Source organism: Lemur catta, chromosome 1, assembly GCF_020740605.2.
Source record: "Lemur catta isolate mLemCat1 chromosome 1, mLemCat1.pri, whole genome shotgun sequence".
NCBI classification, from domain to species: Eukaryota; Metazoa; Chordata; class Mammalia; order Primates; family Lemuridae; genus Lemur; species Lemur catta.
The window spans coordinates 84325205-84352514 of NC_059128.1; the positions used below are offsets into that span (position 1 = coordinate 84325205).

Sequence of the window (27310 nt, forward strand, 5' to 3'; positions counted from 1 at the left end):
CTAGATTAATAAAATAATGGGAAGGAACCCAATTATTGAGGCATAATGTTGAGCAGAACTTAAAATTCAACCAAGCAGGACTTTGACTAGCTTATTAAATCTATTCCCTGCTTCACATGAAGTTTCAGAACACTGGGGATAAAATGAACATTCTAAAATTTTCTAGAGAAAAAAATCAGCTGACATATGAAGACTCTGGAATTAAAATGGCATCAGACTTCTCAACAATTTGGAAAGCTAGAAAACCATAGAGAACTGCTTTCAAAATCCTGAAGGAAAATAATCCATCCTAGAATTCTACAGCCACCAAACTATCATTAAGTACAAGGGAAGACCAATGATATTCGAGGGAAACCAGCCTCTACATATGCAGTGCAACTATGCCATGCTTGGTGCTGTCAAGAAGCCCAAACGAGGCCACATCAAATAGAGAGGCCCTGAAACTACACAGAGAGATGCCAGTCCAACTCCCGTCTGCTGTAGACTTACAGTTCCAGCTCTAGCTTCTATGTGAGTGCAACCTTAATGGGAGACCCCAAGCCACAAGTGCCCAGATGAGCCTTTCCTCAATTCTGCCTCAGAGAAACCAGGAGATAATAAATGGGTGTAGTGGCATAATACACTAAGTTTTGAGGTAGTTTTTTATGCAGACAGAGCAATTGGAAGAGTTCCTCAAATATTTTTCAGTCTATGAATTGTGGTCCACCAAAATGAGGGTCTACACCAAAGAAGAGAAAAACTTTGGAGGCAGGAAACCCAACAGTGAAAAAAGACAAAAGGAATTACTAGGATGATAGTTGGGCCTGCAGGTCCAGAGGGCTGCAGATCCAGATTGGAGCAAAAGGACAGAAGTTTCCAAGAGAGGCTGGGCGCGGTGGCTCACACCTGTAATCGTAGCACTCCGGGAGGCCCAGGTGGGTGGATCGCTCGAGGTCAGGAGTTTGAGACCAGCCTGAGCAAGAGCGAGACCCCATCTCTACTAAAAATAGAAAGAAATTATCTGGACAACTAAAATATATATAGAAAAAGTTAGCCGGGCATGGTGGCACATGCCTGTAGTCCCAGCTACTCGGGAGGCTGAGGCAGTAGGATCGCTTGAGCCCAGGAGTTTGAGGTTGCTGTGAGCTAGGCCGATGCCACGGCACTCACTCTAGCCTGGGCAACAGAGTGAGACTCTGTCTCAAAAAAAAAAAAAAAAAAAAGAAGTTTCCAAGAGAGAACAGGCTGAGAAGGAAACAAAGTGATAAAATACTTGCTACATCCACTGATCCAATAAAGATTTGAGTGCCATCTCTGTACCAGAAACTATTCTAGGTCCTGGAGATAAAATAAACAAAATAGACCAAGTGTCTGTTCTCAGAAGGTTGCATTTCCATGGAGGGTGAGACATAATAAAATATATATACTTTCAGTTTTATATATTTACATCTGTGTTTGAATATTTTAAAAGGATATTTTTCAGTAATTGGTACATTAAAAAGTTTTAACTGACACATTAAAACCAAGCAAACAGAAAACCAAGATAATTATTAACTCCAAGATAACCAAAATGAATGTATATACAGTGCATATGTGGCTCAGATGATAATAACAGGTAGCACATAATAATAAATTGTGCCACGCACTGTTTTAAGGGCTTTTCATATACAGGTCCATAGCACCTTACCATTTAAAACCCTTGGGGCCATATGTGTTTTAAAATTCAGATTTTTTCCCAGATTTTAGAAAGGTAACTCAGTGCCTAAACTCATTATTACTTACCACACCAAGTTGGATCTGACAAGCATCCTATAATCAAAATGAAACTTCTATAGTAAAATGTATGAAAATTCAAACTAAGAGGGATAAACAAACTTTAAATAGCTTTAGGTCAGTTTGGGTCAGCATTTGCCACCAGAGGAATTATGAAAGAACTTTCAATTTCAGAGCTTTTTGGATTTCAGAATTGTGAATAAGAGATTGTGGACCAGAACTAACTTACTCAATTTTCACAACAACCCCATGAGATACATTCTATTATATTCCTGTTTTATATGTCAGGAATTTGAAGGAAGTACAGAGAAGCTAAGGAGTGTTGCCCTAAGTCACACAGCTAATAAGACTTACTTAGTCATAATAAACAACACTGAATATTATTTAGTAGTACTATTTGACTTTTGAAACATCACACACACATACAATCATAATTTTAATAAGGAATATTTTATGTTCAAAATACATGTGTAAGGAGGAAAAAACATTATGATTGGTACGTATATAAAGCTACTATTAAAATTTAAGTGTGTGTGTAGCATGTAAATGGAAACGCATTTCTGGAAGACTACATTAGAAGCTGGAAACAGTGGTTGCCTCCACAGAGAGGAGCTAGGGAACTACAATATAAGGGAGGAGAGAACATTCGTTTTTCACTATGTACCTTACGTACCTTTTGAATTCTGGACCAAGTGACTATATCCAAAATTAAAATTAAATTTAGAGGTAGGAAAATATAGATACCAAAATGTCAGTAGTGCTTAGTTAACTCTGGATGCCGAGATTTTATTTTTTTCTTTTCTATGTTTTCTAGATTTTCTACAATGGACATGTATTAATTGTAGAAGAAGCAGGAAAAAAAGCTTCCTTAAGGTAGTATATCCTTTATTCAACTATATTTTTCATCCTAATTTGGTATTTAGGATTCTATGACTATGGTATTTATGATTCTACAAGGTCTTCAGAGTCTGAAGGATGAGTAAATCTGGGGTTCCTGGGCTAATCAAAGTCCATGTTATTTTTGTAATCCATGTGGGAAATGCATAATACATTATAAACTGGGAATCATATTAGTTGCCTCAAATAATTTATTTTTGTGCAGCAGCCCTGTTTACCCAGTCGGAATTATAAAAGCTATTTGAATGTAAGCTGATCACCTCATGGAAGAGCTTCCAGGATATTCAGAAAAAGACAAAAAACGTACTTCCCATAATTAAATTTAAACTGTTTTCCAAAATGATAGCAAACTCTTTTCCCAAATCTTTCTTCCACCACCATTAATCTAACTCACTTTTATGAGATTCAAGTGTCAACTCCAAAGCACTAGTAAATAATTGTTCCCTATGCAAATGAGAGTTTGGACAAGCAAATATGAGCTTGGAAAAGGTTCCAGTACATTTCCTGTGGAAATTCAGACTTACGTGAAGGAAAAAAAAAACAACCCAAAACACATAAGAAAGGTAATGAGTCAGGAACCATTTCTTAGGACGGAAGCAAAGGCTGTCCTTTTGAAACCTTTCCCCTTAAATATAGGGTTGGATTTAGGGATGGGCTTCCTTGAAAAGGTAGTATTTAGACTCCTTCCTGAAGCTTAAGGGTTACCAGGGAGCTATGTCCTTAAAAGACCTATGCAGCAGGCAGGATGAGGTCAGTGTACTCAGCACAAGAGCAGGAACAACCGCTGGGGGGAGGAATTAGAAGGAACAAAGAACCGAGCAGGGGGTGGTGGTATGGGGAGCTACGGGGGAAGGGGGAGGGTGTTAGTAGAGAAAGCCGAACAAGAAAAGTGATATGCAGAGAGGATACCGAAGAAACTAAAAATGAGAAGTATAGGAAGGAGAGAAAAGAAGGAAAAATAGATCACAGAGACAAAGAGAAAGGAGGAAATATCCACAAAAGAGGAGGATGGAAAAAATTTTTAAGCACACAATAAAATAGTACTGACATGGGGCAATATTACAACAGAAATGCGAAAACGTCCCAACAATATAACCAGAGACAGAGGAAAAAGGAAATTTAGACTCTCCTGCCAATCAATATTTTTTTTACAAATAAAAAGGAACCACTAAAACAGAGTCAGCTAAAACACAAAACTAAAAATTTCACTTCATAGTTAAACTACTTTGATTAATTCTCTCCAGTGGTTTTCCTTATTCAACTGGTTGTTTTAGAATCATGTGAGAACACAGCATAAATGCAGAGATACCATCTCACCGTTGGTGGGACCCCTGATAAGCAGGCTGTATCTGGCCCTCAGTATATTTCATCGCACCTACAGAAGATTACCAAGAAGAGATATGCTAAATTTCATGCTTGCAATTGCAAAGAAAAAAAAAAAAAACACTTGTAGTATTAAAATCCTTAACGGTAATATGGCAAAAAGCCACAAGATGGTGATGATATATCCTGAAGAGATCTCAACCATCTGCAAAATGAGACACACACACACACACACACACACACACACACACACACCCTTAACAATTTTTTAGCAAGAAATTTGAGAGAAAGAGAGAATGTGTGTGTGGTGGGGGGGAGGTATGAAGGAGAGAAGAGAAGATTTCAAGAATACTACTGTTAGATAGTAATCAAAACACTTCTTATAACAAAATGAGGCAGTGTTTATCCATTTGGTTTCTCTTTTTTCCCAATTAAAAACAACAAAGCAGTATTTTTAAGATTAGCAAACACTAAGGAAATATTTTTCAGCTATAAGCGCTCTGATTTTTATGTACCTGCTGAAAACATGATACTTTTAAATAAAGTAACTCTTACCTTTTTAGAAATTTTTTTTTTTCTTGGGCCCCATAAGATGAAATTTCCCCTAAAGAGTCCAGTGGAGTTTTTATTTCCTTGACTGTAATTTATTTTCTTACTCATTAAGGAAATGACAGGCAGGGTTAATCCCTTATTTTAAATGGGTGTGGCATTTTAGGTTAATAATGATTCATACTGATTTATGGATAAGTTTAACTTTCAGACATGCAAACACACATGTACACACTTTTTAGCTACTACTTCACAGAATCAAAATTTGGATGAAGGAATAGGGAAGAATCCTGGGCCTAAAATGCTAAGTACCTAAAGGAAAAACAGCCTAAAGATCTTAGGGCCAGAAGTCTTTATTTGCAAAAACAATATTGGTCATTAGAAATATTTTCTTCCTAGTTAGTATCAAGTAATTTTTTTTAAAAATATAAGTAAAGAGTTTATTTGGGCCAGGTTTGAGGACTGCAACCAGGAACATAGATTCAAGTTGCCCTGAAGATGAACTCCCTAGCATCGAGTGAATTCTTTGATTTTTTTTTTTTTTTTTGAGACAGAGTCTCACTCTGTTGCCCAGGCTAGAGTGCCATAGTGTCAGCCTAGCTCACAGCAACCTCAAACTCCTGGGCTCAAGCGATCCTCCTGCCTCAGCCTCCCAAGTAGCTGGGACTACAGGCATTCACCACCATGCCCAGCTAATTTTTCTATATATATTTTTAGCTGTCCACATAATTTCTTTCTATTTTTAGTAGAGACGGGGTCTCGCTCTTGCTCAGGCTGGTCTCGAACTGATGAGCTCAAACAATCCACCTGCCTCGGCCTCCCAGAGTGCTAGGATTACAGGCGTGAGCCACCACGCCCAGCCTGAGTGAATTCTTAAAAACAACCTTATGTTCTAAATATTGATCTGAAGCTGATAATATGCATTAAAATGTTATAAAAATATTCTTATCTTTGATTCTGTAATTGCATATCAAAGAATTTATCTTAGGGAAGTAGATTCACATGACAATTACAAGAGGGTTTATTATAGTATTACTTATAGTAATGAAAAATATTGGAAACAACATAGTAGGGAGTTGATCAAATTATCAGATGTCTATGAACTGACATAGCATGTAATTATTTAAATCACGTTTTTCAGAGCATTTTCATATAGAAGTGATGGGAGTGTAAAAATAAGACAACCTTTTGAAAGGACAATTTGGTATTATCTATCTAAACTATAAATGGGCATACACTTTGATTCAATATTTCCATATCTAGAAATTTATCTTGAGAAAACAATTTGACAGATATGCAAATATATGGACAAATATTCACTGAAACTTTTTTTAAACCCAACGTTTGCAATAGCCAGAAATTGCAACCAATCAAAATACCCATTAATAGAAAATTGTTCAAATAAATTGAGCATGATGGCCCATGCCTATAATCCCAGCACTTTGGGAGGTGGAGGCAGGAGGATTGCTTGATGTCAGGAGTTTGAGACCAGCTTGAACAATATAGCAAGACCTCATCACTACAAAAAATAGAAAACAAAAAAATTAGCTGGGCATCGTGGTGCATGCCTATAGTCCCAACTACTCAGGAGGCTGAGGCAGGAGGATTGTTTTAGCTCAGGAGTTTGAGGTTGCAGTGAGCCATGATGATGCCACGGTACTCTAGCCCCGGCAACAGAGTAAAACTCTGTCTCAAAAAAAAAAAAAAAAAGAAGAAAACAGAAAAGAAAAGGAAAGACAAAAGACAACAACAACAAAAAAAAGAAAATTGGATGTCTTCCATGTTCGTGTAAACATATATTTATGCAGAAAATGTCTAAGAGGACGTATAGTGATGTGCTAGTAAAAGGTTAACAACCAGTTCTCCAGGGGAAAAAAGGCCTGATATGTGGTATTTGCCAATTTCCTGGTGTAAATACTCCAGCCATGGCTGATTTCAAGCTATCAGTGCATAGCTATTGCACACACATTTGGGAAGATATGCACACAATTAACTTGAACAAGCCAGTGCAAGCAGGCTCCAGCACATCTCTATGTCTCTGGGAGGTGAGATTATGGGAAGACTTTCATATTCTACTTTATATACCCCTGTGGGTTTTTTTTTTTCAATGAAATTGTATCACTTATAATCAACAAAAGTAGTAAAAATACCAATTTAAAAAAACAAATTTTTTAAAAGAATATTTAAAGTCATGGGAAAACGCTTACAACATATTGTGAAGTAAAAATTATATGTTACAAGCAATACCTTGTATTATCCCAATTTCATTTTTAAGAAAGTATACATATGTACATACATTTGTACAGGAAAATATCTGAAAGGAAATAAGCCAAAATGTACATGGTGGTTTTAGCTGAATAATAGAATTCTGGGTGACTTTTAATTTTTGTTTTACTTTTCAATGTTTTTCATGTTTTCTACAAATGCTTTTATAATTACGTAATGCTTTTATAATCAGAAAAGATATCATTATGTACAAAATACTGTCTTAGCCCTGCTGACACTGCTTAGAAAGCAATTTCTTCCCTTTTGGACTGCTATTACTACAATCAGAGCACGTAGTCTTAAGATGTGGATAAACAGACGCATATTTTTCCCTCTCAAAGGTAAAAGGTGGAATTAGTTTTTACTTATGTGGTCCAAAATCTTGAAATGATAGACAGAATTTCTCAAACCCTAACTTTAACAGCTACTGCCATAGTCTCTCCTCTAATTTTTGCTCAGATTATTATAACAGCCTTTTACCCCCTCTCTTTCCATTTCTCCTCTCAGCACAGTTCATAATGTAATTAGAAAGGTTTAGAGAGATCTATGTGCATGTTGCCAGGAGATTAATCATCTTAAAATATGGCTTTCCTTTTCATTTTGCTCAAAAGTCTTTAATAGCAGGTTGCAAAAGAGTGTTTACAGTATGATTCCATTTCTGTAATATTTACATAAACATATTGCCATATGTACTGAAAAAGTGCTGGAAGAATGTATCCCAAATTGTTAGCAAAGCTTTTCTCTGGGACTAATGGGATTAGAGGGGAATTTTAGATTCTAATTTTTATGTTGCTAAAATATTTTAAGAGAAGTCCAGATTATTTTCATAATGCAAAAAGAAATGAAAGTGAAGAGGGAATTCTTTGTAAATTTCCTACTGCCCAGAGGATAAAATCTAAACTCTTCTCCTATTGTCCAAATGCCTGCCTTCAAAATCTACCCATTCAATAAAACCCTCCTCGTCTCCTCCAGTCCCCTCACAGATCACTCACTTTTCTGAATTTCTACTGTACTTCCTGCCTTTTTATGTTTGCATTTTATCACACATTGGGTCATAGTATTACTTAACTGTTTTACAATTAATTTACAGATACTTAAGGATAGGGTTTATGTTTTTTCTTTATGTTCTCCCAAAGTGCCTAAACAATTCCTGACCCATAGCAGATGGTCACTAAATGTTTATTAAATTGGGTTGAAACACAACATCTAAGGAAATTGAAAAGAATATGAATATCTTAGAGATACCTACAGAGAAAATCTACTAAGGAGAAAATAAAGAATAAAATGGGAGCTTAAAATATATATAGACTGAAGAAGGAAAGCAGAAAAAGGAAAAGATAGAAACATCTGAGAGATAAGATACTGTATTAGTTTCCTGTTGCTGCTATAACAAATTACTATAAACTTGGTGGCTTAAAACAACAAAAATTTACCCTTGCACAGTTCTGGAGGCCAGAGGTTAGTTCATCAGTCTCAATAGGTCAAATAAAGATATTGGCAGAGTTGTGATCCTTCTAGAAGTGCTAGGGAGAATCCATTCCTTGCTTCTTTCAGCTTCTCAGGGCTTCTGGGTATTCCTTGGCTTGTGGCTACGTCACTCAAATCTTCATGTCTGTGATCACAGTACCTTCTTCTCTCCTATCAAATCTCCGTTTGTCTCCCTCTTCTACGGATACATGTAATTGCATTTAAGGCCCATCAAATAATCCAAGATAATCACCCCATTTCAAAATCCTTAATTTAATCATGTCTACAGCATCCCTTTTTGCCATATAAGGTAATGTTATCAAGCAAATAGGCTTGCCACCAATGTGCACAGAAACCAATATCATGGCACCGGTTTTTGAGAAAAGAAAGGCTTTATCATAAGACCAAAGAGTAAGACAGCGGTGGGCTCAAATCTGTCTCCCCAGCTTGGTGTCTGGGACAAGTTTATGGACTCAGAGGGCAAGGGAAAGGATTAAGGAATGTTTGCTTGGCAGGCTCTGGTTGGAGGGCTTCAAATTTGGCCATTTATTGTAAGGTATGTTGAGGCAGACTTTAGCCCTGGATTTTCCAGGCCAATGGACCCCTCATTCCTGAAAGAGTTCCGGGATTCAGGTTCCAGTCATGTCCCAGTCTTCTTGGTTCCAAGGGGAGGAACCACAGGTTCTGAGTGTTGTTAGAGGTCAAAGCTTTTTCTGTTGTGCGTGCCCAGGCTACACAACTTGCAGTTTTGGGCTCTGTTATACCTACAAGGTAATAACATTTTGTTATCAACAAATTAGGCCCAGTTTGGGCTGGTCCCTTGGTCACAGTAACATTCACAGATTCCAGGGACTGAGATGTGAACATCTCTTGGCAGGGAAGAGGGCCATAATTCATCCTTCCACAAATAATTGCCAGTAAGAGTTTCTGTTAGTGCACAAGAAAGCTTCATGGTCCCCAATCCTTTTTTCTTCACTCAGTTTTTGCAAATTCAAGGCATGATTTATAAAGAGAAGCTTAAAATTCTTTAAATTGCCTACTCTAATAACTTAGTTAGCAATGTCTATCAGGCTACTAGGGACAAACAGAAGTCTAAAAGCAATAGGATCAAGCAGGAGGAGAACACCAACAGTCCGTTATTTTTGGCTACTAAACACAGCAAGATTAGTACGGACAGCCTAGGCAAGTCAAGCACTCTAAAACTAGCTTGCTGAAATCATTCATTGAACATCTATGGTGTACTATTATCCTAAGAACTATAAGAAGGATAAAGAGAAGTTAGAAGAGACCTCTGAGTCAAAGTGTTTACAGTCTAATGATTCCTCTTGCACTAAAGAGTTAAATAAAGAAAAAATACAACACAGTAGCCCAGAGTTTCAATAATGCCCTACTTTGGAACAGATTATGTGAATTCAGGCTAAGACCGACACAAAAGAAGCAGGTCAGTCTCCTGCTATAGTTACATAATTGCTATGGGCAGTGAGAAATTGGAGCCATTTCTCCGTAGATAAAAATATGATCTTATTCAATATGTAAAGTAGTGCATATATTATACAGAAAATGAGAAAATGTCAATATTTCATAACTGTAAAAGTTACAGTGGTGTACCATTTGGGCAGGATAAAAATACAGGCTTACATAAGCAAATAAGAATTTCTGTTTAGAATAGATTTTATCTCTTGGTATACTAACACAACCCATAGCATCATGTTGGAAAAAAGATAAACACCTTTACTTTCCTGTCCTTTAGATGAGAAAAGTAAACATCTTTCTCTTTTAAGAGGTAAAAAATTTAGATCTCATGCTGAAAAGGACTACTAGGAAGTTGAATTGTTTTGAAGAGTGTATTGCATAAATAAAAATTAATATAAAATATATAAACCGTTATTATATTTCAATTCAACAAACATGTGTAGAACCTCTACTATGTGCAAGGCCTCCAGGGAATAAAGAGATGAAAAAGAAATGGTCCCAGCCTCCAGAAAACTAGTTTCTAGTTTCCTAGGAGTAGTAATTAGAATATAAGTCAGAAAAGAATATATGTCATAGATAACCTGCAAAGTTCTATGAGGGTCCAGAGCTGGGGAGATTGCCAAAGGCTGGAGCAGGAAGAGAGCACGTGAACCGTACCTTGAAGGATTATGTAGTCTTTGACCTTCGGGGATACGGTGGGAAAATGGACCAGGTAGAAGAATACGGCACAGAGGTAGAACAGCTTGGGGCACATGTAAGGAAAATTGAATAATCCATTCTTCCTGGGATCTGGAGTTTATACAGATTTAAGAGATTTGAAGTATCTTCCTATGAGAAAATGTCTAGGAGAAGTTAGAGGTGACTGCGGTTCCATTTAAACTAACCTAGCAAGATTAACAAAAGTTCTGACAGGAAAAGGAAAAAAGAAAAGAGGGAAAAGAAGTTGGAAGCGTTTAAGCAAGATACCCTTTTCCCAAATATGTGTGCCCATGTCTATATATTATCCTGAAAACCCCACTAAAAAGAATGGTGAAAGAGGGGAATTTGTAACCGAGCAACCTGTGTGTATTGGTCCATGTGAGCCACGATGGTTCTGATGGAAGAGACGGAGGCCATCGTAGAGAAAGGGCTGAGCAGGCAGCTTTGGCCCTCCTGGCAAATACAAATTTAATAGACATGATGACAGAAATAGATCTAGCCAAAAACCAAAATAGGAGTGAATCTCAGAAAAATGATTCTATAAAAAATGATCTTGAAAAAGGAATTAATGCTCTACCACTTCTTCCTTTACTTTTCTATTTTCTTCCTTCCCCTGTCTGCACAAATCAGTCCAAAACCACTCTGTGGGGCTAAGCGAGGTGGGTATCAGTGGTAGGGGGTGTGGAGCTCTGGTAGTCTAGAGAAGTATGGGGAGGGCATCTGGGCAGGAGGCCAGCCTGGCACAGGAGTCAGGGCCCGAGAGGGGAGAGGACTTCTGTGTGGAGGCTGGCCTGACTGGGATGACGAGGGCCTCCCAAAAGGAGAGGACACTGCCTGTGGCATCTTTTTTTTTTTTTTTTTTTGAGACAGAGTCTTGCTCTGTTGCCAGGGCTAGAGTGCTGTGGCGTCAGCCTAGCTCACAGCAACCTCAAACTCTTGGGCTCAAGCAATCCTCCTGCCTCAGCCTCCTGAGTAGCTGGGATTATAGGCATGCGCCACCATGCCCGGCTAATTTTTTTTCTATATATTTTTAGTTGTCCAGCTAATTTCTATTTTTTAGTAGAGATGGGGTCTTGCTCTTGCTCAGGCTGGTCTCGAACTCATGAGCTCAAATGATCCTCCCGCCTTGGCCTCCCAGAGTGCTAGGATTATGGGCATGAGCCACCGTGCCCAGCCCCAAGTGTGGCATCTTAAGTAGAATGAGATGAGGCCCTGCAGAGAGGCAGCCTGATGCCAGGTGTTGGAAGCTAAGGTGGGTGAGACAGCTATTCTAGGGGCAAAGGTAGGGGTGAGGAAGAGAGGAAGACTATTGTGGGTCCAGAAATCAAGCTGGGTGAGGAGGAGGATGAGGAAGGTGACCATGCAGGGGGTGGTCCAGCTCAGGTCACCTGAGCCCAGCAGGACAAGGAAGGAATCTAGGCAGAGCAGCAGCCCAGGGCAGTTGGGGAATGTGTCCACATTGGGAGGACAGAGCAGTATAAGAGATAGGAAAAAAACCCAAAGTGTTCTTCCTACTCTCCATTCTCAGTCACTCAACACTTCTGACCCCAGATTCTCCAGCTGACACCAGCTAGGTGTCCTATAATTCAATTCTGATACTATTTACCTGGCAATAGTGTCAGGTCCCACAGTTTGAGGGCTCAGTCCTGCAAGACTGCCCCCTACTTCAGATGCCAATCGCAAGTCCCAGGTTGTTATTGTACTTCTGACTCACTGGCCATAAATTGGGGCTCCCATGACCCCCACCTTGGGTTCGATTTATTTGCTAGAGCAAGGAAACACTTGACTAATGTTTATCCATTTATCATAAAGGATATTACCAAGGATACACATGAACAGCCACATGGAAGAGATGCACAGGGCAAGGTGTGAGAGAAGGGGTGCGGGGTGTTTATGCCCCCTCTGGGAGCGCCACCCTCCAGGAACCTCCACATGTTCCACTATCCAAAAGCTCTCCAAACCCTGTCCTTTTGTTTTATATGGGGGCTTCATTATGTAGGCATGTCTGATTACATCATTGGCCTTTGGTGATCAACTCAACCTTCAACCCATCTCCCCTCCCAGGAGGTCAGGAGGTGGGGCTGAAATTTCCAACCCTCTAATCACCTGGCTAGTTCCCCTGGCAACCAGCCCCCAGGAGAACTATCCAGGAGCCCACCAAGAGTCACTTAATTAGAAAAAGATGCTCCTATCACAGGAAATTCCAAGGCATTTTAGAGCTCTGTGTCAGATGCTCCTGTCATTCAGGAAATTACACAGGTCTTCGGAGCTCTGAGTCAGGAAGTAGGGTCAAATACCAAATATTAGAACAAAAGATTTTCTTAGCACCCCTATTGCTCGGGAAATTACAAGGGATTTAGGAGCTCTATATCAGGAACTTTGCATAGAGGTCAGATATATATTTTACAATAGTATGGGCAGTCACAGGAGATTGTTTACACACAGAAGGTTTGATTAAATAAATCATCATATTAAGGATAATAAGAGTCAGGTTTCTCACTGGTAGAGATGGTAGTTACATATATGGAAAGCAAAAAAACTAGAACTAGTTGGCGTTGGATTAGAAAGGAATCAGTGTGAACTCATGATTTTGAGCATACATAAAGGGATATAGAAATAGATATAGTTGTAAATTTGTGTATGTGTAAACATACATGTAAATATCTATATGTACACATATATGTATACATGTACATATATTTTATATATTCCCTAGCTCTGTCCAGCAAAAAGGCAAAAGGGCCTGAGCACAGTGATATAACAATGAGCACACATAAGCACACATAATGCCCAGATGCTCAGACCTTGGTTTCTTTTCTTTTCCTTTGGTCTCACTATGTTGCCCCGGCTAGTCTGGAATTCCTGGGCTCAAGCGATCCTCCTGCCTCAGCCTTCTGAGTAGCTAGGATTATAGGCGCGTGCCACTGTGCCTGGCTCAGGTCTTGGTTTCAAAATACCATTCTCCACCAGAAAAAACCAAGGCACCTTGGAAAATGGCTGATTCCAGGGTGGAGGCAGGGAAAATACCAAATGAGCTTGGAACATCTTGTGCAGTGAACAAGGAAGTGCAAAAGGAATGATGAAGATACATCAAAAGGATAAGGAAGCCAACTTGAAGGGGCTCCCACTGGCCAAATGTAGAACAATTTGGGCATCAAAATAATGACAGTCATGGTTTATAGCCCCTTCAGTAAAATGGTAGTCTCTTAGCCAATATAGATATAAGCAAATAAAAGAATAAATTGGAAGTTTGATGAGGAATAGGATATTTACACAGCCTCAAAATACTTCCCCACAAAAGACTTAATTACAAAGGGAAAGAGAGTAACAGTGGTGGAAAAGCCTGGCAGACACCATCTGAATCGAGTGATCAAAGTAGACAGCATTAGGGCTGAGACAAATGCACATAAGATGCCATGAGAACACAGTGTCACTTCTCTGGCAGTTCTGCCAAAGACGCATGAACCTGACTCTAACCATGATAAAACTTCAGACAAGCTTAAACTGAAGGGCATTCCATAAAAATACGTGCCCTGGCCGGGCGCGGTGGCTCACACCTGTAATCCTAGCACTCTGGGAGGCCAAGGCGGGTGGATCACTCGAGGTCAGGAGTTCAAGACCAGCCTGAGCAAAAGTGAGACCCCCATCTCTACTAAAAAATTAGAAAGAAATTATCTGGACAACTAAAAATATATATAGAAAAAATTAGCCAGGCATGGTGGCGCATGCCTGTAGTCCCAGCTACTCGGGAGGCTGAGGCAGTAGGATCGCTTAAGACCAGGAGTTTGAGGTTGCTGTGAGCTAGGCTGACGCCACGGCACTCACTCTAGCCGGGCAACAGAGCGAGACTCTGTTTCAAAAAAAAAAATACATGCCCTGTAATCTTGAAAAGTGTCAAGGTCATGAAAGTAAAAGAAAGACAAAGGAACTGTTCATGATTGAAGAAGACTGAAGAGTCATGACAACTGAATACAAGCGTGATTTCTGGATGGGATCCGTTTACTACAAAAAGAACATTATTGGGACTACAGACACAATTTGAATGGGGTCTGAGGATTGGATAGTAACATATCAATGTTAAATTCCTGATTTTGATGATTGTACTGGCAATATATGGATGAATATTCTCATTTCACCTAAATGAGAATGCTAAATACTAAAGCATTGGGGGTTATGGGGCACTTTCACTGTGTAGGCATTGCAGGAAGAAGACTGAGTCAGAGTTTGATGTCCAGGATGTTTGTTAGGGAGTGTTTTGGGGATCAGCACCTGTGCAAGAGCAGAGGCGGAAGCAGCCTTAGACAGAAGGAAAAGCAGGCTACGTGTGAAAAAGGCCCAGCAGCCTCAGCTGACCCCACGAGGAGCTCTGGAACTGCAATGACCTTCCAGCGTTGTCCCAAACCAGCCTGGAAGGGCTGGACTTTCAAACTATACCTTGAGCAGCCATTGGATGTGGACTGTCCCCAAAAGGGCTTGAGCTTGAGTGAAGCGGCTGTCTGCAGCTATGGGGCTATCTGCTGACAGTACTCCAAGTAGCTGGGATGAGAAGTCTTTCCACGAAGGGAAACTCAGTGGCTTCATCTCCGTGTTCATTCTCAGATCCACTTCTTCATATATGTATGAGCAGTAGCTTCTCCAGGTTTCTGGTGGGCCTCTCCTCCTGGGTAAGCTTAGAAGAGGAAGATTTGTAGGACAAGCTATAGCCACCTCTGATACAGCTGTTTCTGGGGCCACAATTAAAACTTTTAAGTCTTCTAAATTCCTCTATCCTCAGCTACCACCTCTCTCAGCCTTGATAACTTACCTGGGGACGCGATCTAGATTCTCATCCTAGAGAGGTCTGAGTTCCCAGTCACCATCTGGCCAGGGGAGCTGCAGTATCCATTTACCATCACAACCAGACCAGGGAATAACAAGAGGCATCCAAGCAGATTATCTGGGGACCAAAACATTCTTCCCTACCTTTACTGGATAACACAAGGAGACCTACTCCTGATGGTCAGGGTCGATATTCCTGGCACGATTGTCCCTCTACTTCTAGCCTGCTTGTCTCTGGACACTAGGAGCTGACAGTGCCCAGGCAGCAGCTTTTGCTAGTAATTCAAAGAGACTTTTGTTTTATCACTTGGTGGAAATATTCTCCCTTTAGGAACCAGGTCCCCTAACCCTGCCAGAGTCCAGAATAGCAGCAGGAAGCATAAATTCCCTGTGGGGTCATTGGGAGTGATGATAAGCAGGACTGATCCCACTTCCATAATTTGGTTCCCAGATCCATGTATTCTTCCTGCTAGGGACACAGCATCACATGAAAATCTTGGATTAAATGTGTTCACGTATCCTGGAGGATGGCACTCCATCCTCACACGGCATTGCACCTGAGCTGGAACTTCAGCCGACAGCAAGGCACTCCCATGCTCTGTCGGGCCAGCAGCTTTGAGGGGAGCAGTAAGTGATACCATCAGTAGATACCATGCTCATTGGTCCACCCTCACACCTTCTTTGCTGTGAATTGGGTCCCCTGGTCTGATGCAATATTACATGTGCTCCCCTGCCAGTGGATCAAACACTCCATAAGCCCAGAGTGAAGCCCGAGGGCAAGACACCGAGAATGTGTGTCCATTCCTGTCAGAATGAATCACTGGCCTTTCCAGGGTGAAAGTGTCCCAAAGTAGTCAACTTGCCACCGACTGGTTGGTCTCCTGGAGCACTGGTGCCACATCAGGAGGTCGGCGTTGGTTTCTTTTCCTGCCAAATTGGGCATTTGGCAGTGGCAATAGCTACATCAGCCCTGGTAAGTGGGAATCCCTGCTATTGGGTTCGGAATAGCCTCAATTTTTGCCACCATGGCTTCTTCATTCATATATCCCTGCAGCAGCAATGATGTGGTCGGTGACAGAGGCTGATTCATTTTATATATGAGGGATTTACATCTGCCATTTTGCTATTTCTTTGCTATAAATCATGTCTTTCTTGTTCCTCGATTTCTCCCTTACTGCCCTCTTTTGTATTAAAAAGATATTTTCCGACCGGGCGCGGTGACTCACGCCTGTAATCCTAGCACTCTGGGAGGCTGAGGCAGGTGGATCGCTTGAGGTCAGGAGTTCGAGACCAGCCTGAGCGAGACCCCCCGTCTCTACTGAAAAAATAGAAATAAATTATCCGGACAACTAAAAATATATATAGAAAAAATTAGCCGGGCATGGTGGCACATGCCTGTAGTCCCAGCTACTTGGGAGACTGAGGCAGTAGGATCGCTTAAGCCCAGGAGTTTGAGGTTGCTGTGAGCTAGGCTGACACCACGGCACTCACTCTAGCCCGGGCAACAAAGTGACACTCTGTCTCAAAAAAAAAAAAAAAAAAAAAAAGTAAAAAAAAAAAAAAGATATTTTCCAACATACCATTTTAATTCCTTGTCAAAAATACAATGTGTATTTTTAGAGTTATTTTCTTAGTGGTTGCCTTGGGGATTACAATTAACATCTTAATTTACAGCAATCTAGTTCAGATTAATACCAATTTAATTTCAATAACTATACAAAAACTTTGCTCCCAAATAGTTTCTACATCTTCCTTGTTTTCATTGGTTTGTAGAGGTCGAGTGGTCCCTTGTTGGCTGCCCATCTGTTTTTCAGCAAGGGACACCATGTTCTATTAACCATCTCCATAGCTCTCAGCAGACCAGGTGCCCCTGGGTGCCACTTTGACCTTGCTGCTCATTACAATAATTGCATTCACACGGTTTCTGACAGGTGCTGATGCCACCTGGCTCAATTCTTTCTTTCAGTTTTTATATATTTAAATGTAAATATTCTTTTTCTTTTAAAAATTTCTTTTTGTCTTTTCCCCATATCAATAGAGATGGGCATATTTCTGGGTTCTACTATCTCTATTGCTAATAAGCAGCTCAGTTTTATAACAGCATCTCCTACCATCAGTCTTGCCTGCAAAAGAGAGCCGGCACTGAGGTGCTTAGCGATTCTGGCACCCTTTCACTAATACACTACTTATTGCCTTCGTAGACGGTATAGCCTCCAGGTCCTCCCATAATATAGTTATGTGGTGGGTTTTCTGGCGACACTAACATGCCCACTCCCCTGAGTCCTTTTTAAAAAATTGAAATAGCATTCATATATATATATATAATTCACCAATTTAAAGTGCGCATTTCAGTGGCTTTTAGTATATTCACAAGGTTCCTCCTCTATCACCACAGTCAATTTTAGGATACTTTTATCGCCCCAAATTGTGACTCTGTGCCCATTAGCAGTCATTCCCCATTTGCCCCTCCCACCAGCCCCTAGCAATTGCTTCTGTCTCTATGGATTTGCCTATTCCAGACATGTCATGTAAAATGTAGATCATAGAATATACAGCCTTTTGTGCCTACCTTCTTTCACTAACATAATGTTTTTAAGGTTCATCCATGTTGTAGCAAGCATCAGAATCTCATCCTTTTTCACAGCTAATAATATTCCACTATATGGATATATAATACTTTGTTTATTCATTCATCAGTTGATGGGTACTTGGGTTGTTTCCACTTTTTGGCTATTACGAATAATGCTGCTATAAATAATTGTGTATAAGTTTTTATATAAGCATGTTTTCCATTTCTCTTGGGTATATATACATATATGTAGAGAGAGAGAGAGAGAGAGCGAGAGAGAGAGAGAGAGAGAGAGAGAGAGGGGAATGAATTGCTGGGTCAAGTAGTAACTTTATGTTTAATTTTTCCACCAATTGCCACATGATTTTCAAAAACAGCTGTGCCATTTTACATTCCTGCCAGCAATGAATGAGGGTTCCAATTTCCCCAAATCCTCACCAACACTTGTTATTTTCCATTTTTTTGTTATACCCATTCAAGTGGGTATGAAGTGGTATCTCGTGGTTTTGATTTTTATTTCCTTAATGACCAATGATTTTTAACATCTTTTCATGTGCTTGTTGTCCATTTGTATATCTTCTTTGGAGAAATGTCATGCAAATCTTTTGCCTATTTTTAAATTGCGTTATTTATTTTATTGAGTAAAGAGTTCTTTATATATTCTGGCTAGTAGACTCTTAACAGATATATCATTTGCAAACATTTTCTCCAATTCTGTAGGTTGTCTTTTCACTTTCTTGATGGCGTCTTTTGAATCACAAAAGTTTTCAGTTTGAGGAAGTCCTAGTTAACTATTTTTCTTTGGTTGCCTGTGCTGTTGTTGTCATATCTAAGAAACCATTGCCTAAATGACATTTTCTCTGAAGAGTTTTTCGATGTTAGCTCTTACATTTAAGTTTATGACAACTTTTGTTTTAATATCAGATATTGTGTGAGATAGAGGTCTAATTTCATTCTTTTGTGTGTGGCCATCCAGTAGTCCTCATCATTTGTTTAAAAAAACACACTATTCTTTCCTTATATAAGTGTTTTGGCACTCTTATTGGAAATGTGTTGCCAATGCGATAGTATTAAGCGGCAAGGCCTTTAAGAGGTGATAGGCCATGAGGGCTGCTTTCTCAAAAATGGGATTAAGGCCCTTATAAAAGAGGTTTCGTGCAGCAGCGTTCAGTCGCTGGCCCTTTCACTTTCCACCCTGTGAGGACACAGCATTCCTCCCCTCCAGGGCAGGAAGCCCTCACAAAACAACCAGACCTGCCAGCACCTTTATTTTGGACTTCCCAGCCTCAGAACTGTGAGAAAATAAGTTTGTGTTCTTTACAAATTATCCAATCTCAGATATTTTGTTATAGCAGCACAAGCAAACTAAGATACCCGCAAATATGTGTGTGTGTGTGTGTGTGTGTGTGTGTGTGTGTGTGTGTGTGTATTTCTGGACTCTCAATTCTATTCTATTGGTCTGCTTGTCTATCCTTATGCCAGTACCATACTGTTTTGATTACTGTAGCTTTGTATTAAGTTTTAAAATTAGGAATTGAGTGCTCCATCTTTGTTGTTTTTTAAGATTGTTTTGGCTTTTCAGTCCCTTGCATTTCCATATGAATTTTAGCATCAGCTTATTAATTGCAAAACAGCCTGGGAGGATTTTGATAGGGTCTACATTGAATCTGTAGATCAACTTGGAGATGACTGCCATCTTAAATATTGTCTTCCAATTCATGAATACAAAATAACTATTTAGGTCTCCTTTAATTTCTACAAAACGTCATTAGATGTTTTGTAGTCTACAGTGTAGAATTCTTACACTTCTTTTGTGAAATTTACTCCTTAGCATTTTTTCCTTTTATATTTCCCTGAGTCTTTTAATTCTTTCCTCTCTCATCTGCTAAGACACTTATGGCATTTTGACCTCCCTTAGCATGGGCCATCACTTTTTCCATGCTTCCTAGGAGACATCTTACTAGCAAGTTTGCATCAATTCTTGGGGGTCCTTGTCAGAGTGTAATCTTGTATTTTGGGAGAACCATCCTTACTCTGCCATAGCCTGCAGTCCCTGCTGGCTAGATCTTTTTGCCCCTTTGCTCCTTTCCGTTTCTTTCTTCCCTTATCAGGCCCAGCATGTCCCCAGGTGAGTTATGCTGTAACTTAATCCTATAAATTTAGTGGACAGGCAGAAAGGTAGGGGCAGATCCTGAGTGATCACATGCTGTCTTGTGGGAGAGGGGCCTTTGCATTGTCCTCAAGAAAGGGAGCATGTAGCTCTTAGTAGGAAAGGGAGACTCAAGGCTCAGAGGGTCAAGAGGAATCTGAGAATTCAAGATTTAGGGGGCATCAACCCAGATGTCCTCATCCCATGTGTCAGGGTCTCATTCTTTCCCTGGCATAGGAGACCTAATTTTGTTGGTAGTTTAACCTTCTTTGGAGCTTGGATACATTGATGATTTATCCTCATCTCCAACTTTCTCTGCCTTCTCACTGCAGGTTACGAAAACCTCCTTACATGCTACCAGAGACCCTCTGGCAAAGGCTCTTACTTGGCTCTCGGTTGCCTGCTAGTCACTTTCCCAGCCTTTTGGTTTCTTTTCCTAGAGCTTCAATAGAGCTAAGCAATAACCACCCAATCCCATTGTCCTTATAGTTACAATTTCCACCATGTATTGTTCCAGCTAATAAATTCTCTTTTCCTGGTATACCATCCCAATTCACTACTGGCGAATGTTTTAATACCTGGACTGCCACCTTGTGCCAGGGGTTACTTGTGCTTCATCTGTCAGCAGTGACGTGGTCCTCCTTCCCAGCTGCGTAGTCAGTGATCCAGGTCCCAAACCCCATCTTATCTCTGCTTTCTCAGACCTCTCCTGGCTCCGACTGTGACCGTTTGGGTTTTCCAGGAAGCAGACTCTGAAACAGACTTTAGTGTTCAGGATATTTATTAGCGAGAGGCCTTGGGATCAACATCTGTGAATGGGAGGGAAAGGAAATAGGATTGGGTAGAGCGAGAAGTTGATCTGAGATGCAAGACGATAGCCTCAGCTAACCCCACACAGGGAGCTATTGAGCGGAAATGGCCCGTCCAAGTGGTCCTTGCACAGGACTGAAACAGCCAGGCCTTTCTATCCTTGCCTTGATCAGTCATTGGATTTGCCCAAGGTGCATCTCCTTGGGCAAGGGAGCTCGTGCAGACGAGGCAAACCCTGAAGGAAATGATAGCTGACAACTGTGTGCTGAACACAGTCCCCACGGCTGGGCAACAAGTCCTTCCTTGCAGGGGGATCTGGTCAAAGTATCTCAATGTCCACCATGGTTATCATGTTGGCAACTTACCCTCAAGTTGTCCAGGTAAAAATTCATTATATTATGTGTGCAATTTTCACGTAAGTTTGAAATACTTTATTTTTTTAATTTTCTTTTTAGAGACAGGGGCTTGCTCTGTCACTCAGGCTGGAGTGCAGTGGTGTGATCATAGCTCACTGGAGCCTTGAACTCTTTGGCTCAAGTGATCCTCCTGCCTCAGCCTTCCGAGTACCTGGGACTATAGGTGCATGCTGCCAAGCCTAGCTAATTTTAAAATTTTTTGTAGAGATAGGATCTCGCCCAGGCTGGTCTTGAACTCCTGGGCTCGAGCGATCCTCTTGCCTCAGCCTCCCTGGATCCTCCCTGGGATTACAGGCATGAGCCACAGCACCTGGTCTTGAAATACTTTAAAAACAAAAAGCTTTTTAAAAAGTGAACAGAGTTACATGAATTAAACGTGACTGAAGAAACATCTGAAAAAGAGCCTCCTATTGCTGATACAAAAAAGGAGCCTGATGTTAAAAAGATGAAAATGTATTTGAGTGAGTAAAATATGATAGCCAGAAGAATTTGTGGAAGATAAGACTGAAAAGATAAATTGAGGCTTCATGCTTGCTGATGCATCATAATTCACAAGCTTTCAGAATCGGGCAAGAAAGGAAAATGCCTATTTCTTCACAGCTAGACTGGCCTTTAATTTCACCTCACCTCTTCTGAGTAGGTGAAGTCTCTTCCAGATTACCTTTAATATGAATAGTTCCTATTTGCTATCTCCCTCTCCCTTTTGTTCCTTTCCTCCCTGAGGACATCATGAAACTTGGAACGTGGAGATGTGAGCCTTTCCTCAGCTTCCCATACTGGGATGAAGATTATTTTTAGGATTAATCTGAGTCACAGAGGAGGAGGGAAAGAACCATTTTAATCTCTTTCTTTTCACTCCTTCATAACCTGCTCTATAGCTAAATCATTTTACAAATGTGTCTTTCCCCTCTTCTCTAAAAATGCTTTGCCTTTTATTTTTCCTTTGGAAACAGTATCTATAAACCTTCATCAGAGGCTTCTAAAAGTAGAAGAAATTTTCCTTTGCTAGAATGGACCACAGGCTAAATGAAAGGAGATTGCTATAAGCTACTTTCACGTAAGTAGATCTATTTATTATTATACTGGTTTTTGGGATGTGAGGGGTTATGTGGTGACCCCTGTTCCCCTTCTCATTGTCCTCCCAGCTGTACCTTGTCTTAGACCATTTTGGGCTTCCGTAACAGCATACCTGAGACTGGGTAATTTATAAAGAAAACACATTTATTTGGCTTGAGGTTCTGGAGGCTGGGACGTCTAAGAGGGGACTGCATCTAATGAGGGCCTTCTGGCTGCATCGTCCCATGGCAGAAGGCAGAAGGGCAAGAGAGCTCTTGAGAGAGCTAGCGATTAAATTTGCAGCTTGAAGCCCTTTTATAATTGGCATTAATCAATTCATGAGGGTGGAGCCCTCAAGGCTTAAACAACTCCCATTAGACCCCACCTCCCAACACTATTGCTTTGGGGATTAAGTTTCCAATACATGCTTTTTGGGGGACATAATGAAATCATAGCAAGCCCCTCTGGACTTTCCCTTCTGTGTCTCCTAGGGTGAGAGTAGAAGGCGTTTCTGCTTTCTGTGGAGAGGTGCAGGCAGAGACTGTGTTTTGGCCTTCTTCCTTTGCTGCAGCGTGCTTGAGCACGCCTCATGTTTCACTATTTGACCACATTTCCTTGAGGGATAAGTAAGCATGGAAACAGCGAACGTTACACTTAAAAAAAAGCTTTCTACCAATTTACACATTAAACATTGAGGGGAAAAAACAAACAAAATTCCCCAACGAAGTTACTAAGAAAGTGGGGAGGAAGTTCTGTCTTGCACTAAATAGGCACTCAAAGAATATCTGTTGAATGACTTTGGTGCTCACATGGAAGTAATATTGATCGGGTGCCGGGTGGGTGGGAGTGGGTAAACTCACAACTGATGGGTGTGGAGCGCACTGTCTGGGGGAAGGGCACGCTTGTAGCTCTGGCTTGGGTGAAGCAAAGGCATTATATGTAACCAAAATGTTTGTACCCCCATAATATTCTGAAATTAAAAAAAAAAGTTTGAGAACTTGAGGAAAAAAAAAGAATATCTGTTGAATGAATTGAATGAATGAAGAGAGATCTGGCTTAGCTTCGGGAAACAATGGTTTAAACAGGGAAGCTTCTGAACGGAGATATTAATAACACCCCTCATACAGGCAGTTAGCATTTTTAGAGTGCTTCACACACATTATCCCATGTAATCCTTAGACTGACCCTGCGAGGGAGGTGAGGCAGGTGCTATTTATACCATTTTAAAGTTGAGATTAAATGACTTGCCTGGAGTCAAACAACTAGTTAAGTGGCAGAGCTGAGGCCAACACCCAAGTCTGCTGACTGCTGTTGCTGCCGGGATACCAGATGAATTCTTCTGGTTTCAGAGTGGAGCCCGCAAGGATTACTGCTGGGGAACTTGTCTTATGTAAAAAATCTTTCATGGACTGCCTAAAAGTGAGCTCATGTAGGAGTCACTGGACTGAGATGGCCTCAAGCTCTCCAGAGTAGTAAACACCAAGCAGATGGACTAAATTGAAGAAAAGATAAATTGAACAAAGATTTGTGAGTGGACAGAAGTATGGCAAATGAGTTTCATTCTGTACTGATTTGGGATAATGAATTTAGGATTGTTAGTCTGAAGTGTACTTAAAAGAAGATGGGCTTGGAGCAATGTTCTATTCCAAGAAAGAGAACCATGAGTTATTGTTGACTGTTTCCTAAAGTCATATAACAAGAAAATGTTAGACCTCTTTGCTAAGAATGTGGAAAACAGAACTGAAAGCATTATTTTGTCCTACATTCGACAAAATAGTAATGAAGCTATACCTAGAATCATGCGTTTAATTCTCCCTGGAAACCTTTTACTTTTTTTTTTTTTTGAAGCCTAGTGAGTCTGAATCCCTGGAAACCTTAACAAAGGGTCTAGTAGATATACCATGTCATAGAAAAGGCTAACTAAAATAACCAAATAGATTTCCTAAGAAGAAAGTTCTTTAAAAATAGAGTAAGTAGAAATTTGAAGGAAATCCCTGCTCACCTTTCTGAAATTTATGACAAAGTGGGGAATTACAATATTCATAAACATTTCAGCAAACATTTATTGAGAAACCACTTCATTCAGACAGTATGCTCAATACTAGAGTTTACAGTGAATAAAACACAGAAGTTCACAATCATTGTCGGAGAATACGAGTCTGGATGAATCATCAGTCCAACTCAGCATAGCTATTCTTGTGTTCTTAATGGATTGGCATATGGTTTTCGGTGCACAGTCTTCTTGAGCTTGGTTGCTGCACATTGGTTGCCAGAGACCAGTCAACCCTGGTGAACTTGCAATCAAGTTCCTGAAGCTGCAAATCTAAAGGACTGGACCCTTCATACTACCCAGAGCACAAAGTGAAGTTATTACTTATTAATTAATAACCACCTTAACATTTAGTTGTTTACCTGCATCTAACAGACACTCTCCTTCTGTGTGGTCTCAGCATTTCTGAGCTAGGAAGGTACAGACAGTCCCTGCTTGTGACTGAGTTATGTTCTCAAAAGTTGATTTCTAATTTGGTTGTTTGAAACTGAAAATGCATTTTCCCCAGAGAAACAAAGTTATAAATATTGGTGAGGTTCTCAGGCCGGCCCTTAGAAGGCCATGTAGCCCATATGCAGCTCAACTATGAGACAACAGAACTGTGACCTACAACATTGTTTCTATGGGAAAATGAGCCCCAGCAGCGGAAGTCTTCCTTCCTCCCCTACTTCCTAGGCTGTGAGCAATGAAGCCTGTATGTCCACTACAGAAAGGCAGCGGCTGAGTGTGGGCAGCTGGCTTTGAGGGGGGACCCTTATCCACAGGAGCAGAGATTGTCTGTCACTTCTCCTGCCCCAGCTCTGGCAGTGGGGGCAGATGGGAGCCTTTCCCTGAAGCGCCTTCTTCAGGACTCCTTTTACAGGGTAGGGTTCTAGCAAGACGGGCTACTTAATTTCTGGGGCATCTTGTTCAAAAAGTAGAAAAAAAAATGCTGCTAAAAGTAGTAAAATATAAAGCTTTTCCCCTTGCTTCTGCAGTCTCTTTCTTGTTATGGTGTTTTAAGTTTGTGATTTAATGTCATTCTAAGTAAATAAAAAGTTAAATTTAAATTATTAGCATGGCTTTTACAATTAATTTTCATATTGAGCAAAGCCAGTTTTAAATACAAATATAAGAGCATTTAACTTCTACATGGACTCACCAAAATGACACAATTTCTGTTTGGTAGCTCATACATGCTTATAGATTTTGTTCTCGCCAGAGCAGTAGAAACACTGTACAAAACTAACCCAACCATGATTATTTCACTTCTTGATGTACACATATTCTACCAACACTGCCTTTGACTTACTGAATTGTAAAAAAGGACTGAGAGGCAAAGGAAATGTCCTCAGCATAGGTGGTTGGCTAACAGTGGTAACACAAGAAAGAAAGGACATGATGGGGTGCCTTGGTCTTTTATGTCTTAGAAGGCCATTGCCTTCTGTGTTCAAAGTTCTGGTTCCAATGGAAAGCATGGCCCCTCAGGGCTGTCAGCACCCCACTTACTCAGCTGTAGTCATAGCACACTTACCTTGTACTTACTTGCTTTGCCTCCCTGAATTGTGGGTCCACCAGAATTCTGTGCTCATGGGACACGGACAACATTTTGTGTGAATGGGATGGCAAGGAACAGTGGACACGCATATACTGCACTTCTCTCCTCTGCTCACCTGCATGCTCCACTGTCCCATCTGACTTCACTACAAAACATGAGTTCAAAGATAAAAATCATTAGGAATGTCAAGATGGCAATAACACAGCATTAAACAAACCATGGGGTCCTTCTGAGCACACAGCCCTGAGTATGAGGGGAAAGAGAGGGAACTGTGGCAGCCCGGGATGGACTTTCACAGGGATAGAGCTATGGCTAGGGTGGGCAGATGAATCGTAGGCCACCTGAGCCCCAGGACACCACACCTAGGGGATTGCCGGAGGCAGTGATGAGTACAAAGACTCCAGAGGTGGGTACCAGATTCTGGGGATGATGACATCTTCAGGAAAGGGTGTTCCAGTGGTGGTAACTATCAGGTGGCAAAACAGTTGTCAAATAAAGTGTGAGAGGCAGGATTGTGGAAGGCAGATCTAATACATTTACCCTATTGTATACTAATTGTTCACTGGGGCACGCAGAATGACCAGTACAGACAAATCTTCAGCACAAGTTTAGAGTCAGGTAGCGCTTACCTTCTCCCCCAGATGACAGGATAGCCTGACTGCTTAGGTACAAAGGGGAGGGACATGACCTTGTGTAGTGAAAGCTGCTCTGTCTCCATAATTCCAAATATTTATCATTCCCTGTGCATGGGCTGAGGAACATCATGTCTATCCTTTCTCTTTATTTACAGTGGTCATGTGACAGAGGCCCAGGTTGTTCTCAGAAACTGAGGATAGTTACAGAAGGCTTTGTGGTCTCAAGAGGTTCAAGTTTCAAAAACAGGGACTATCTCCAGAAATTAGGAGCATCTGTTCACAAGCTATTGGGTCTCTCAAAATAGGAGAAGGAAGGACAGAGTGCAAATAAGGAAACCTTTGGACTAAATTCCCCTGAAGCCAGAAAGTTACACTATCTCTGAGCTTCTCTTATGAAGTTTGTGTGTATTGGAGGTGGAGGATAGGGGGAGGCTATAACTTTTGTATTACTAGTTTAATTCTACCATTTCTACAAATTTTGTCCTGCTTATAGAAAATACTGACTCCCAAGGTAAATAAATGAAAGGGAGGATATCCTTGGGTTAATTATTGCTTTTATGAAGTCATCCCAGTAGTATGTCCCAGTACATTTTAAGAGTTTAATTATATAACCATTATTCAAAAAGTATATAGTTTTGTTTCAGAAATTGATTTTACTACCAGGAAAGCCAAGTTTTGTCTAAAAAATTTTAAGTAATTTTTTTACAGTTTTTCTATGAAATTCCATTTGTCATAGCCTGAGAAAAGGATATGTTTATAAAGGGTTTATCTGAAACAGGCCACTTGATAGGAACTTGATAAACAATAGCTATTGCCATTCTCCTGACAGATAAGCTCTTGTTGCC

At 40.5% G+C, this 27310-nt stretch overlaps 1 long non-coding RNA gene across 1 annotated transcript; it reads right to left on the reverse strand.

Moving 5' to 3' along the window:
* Positions 1-8445: 8445 nt before the first annotated feature.
* LOC123622773 lies at positions 8446-26271 on the reverse strand. Its single transcript, XR_006729630.1, has 4 exons — positions 25807-26271; positions 20540-20723; positions 14860-15094; positions 8446-9017 (listed from the first exon to the last, which is right to left on the reverse strand). It is a non-coding gene; the product is annotated as an uncharacterized LOC123622773 (long non-coding RNA).
* Between the last annotated feature and the right edge of the window lie 1039 nt (positions 26272-27310).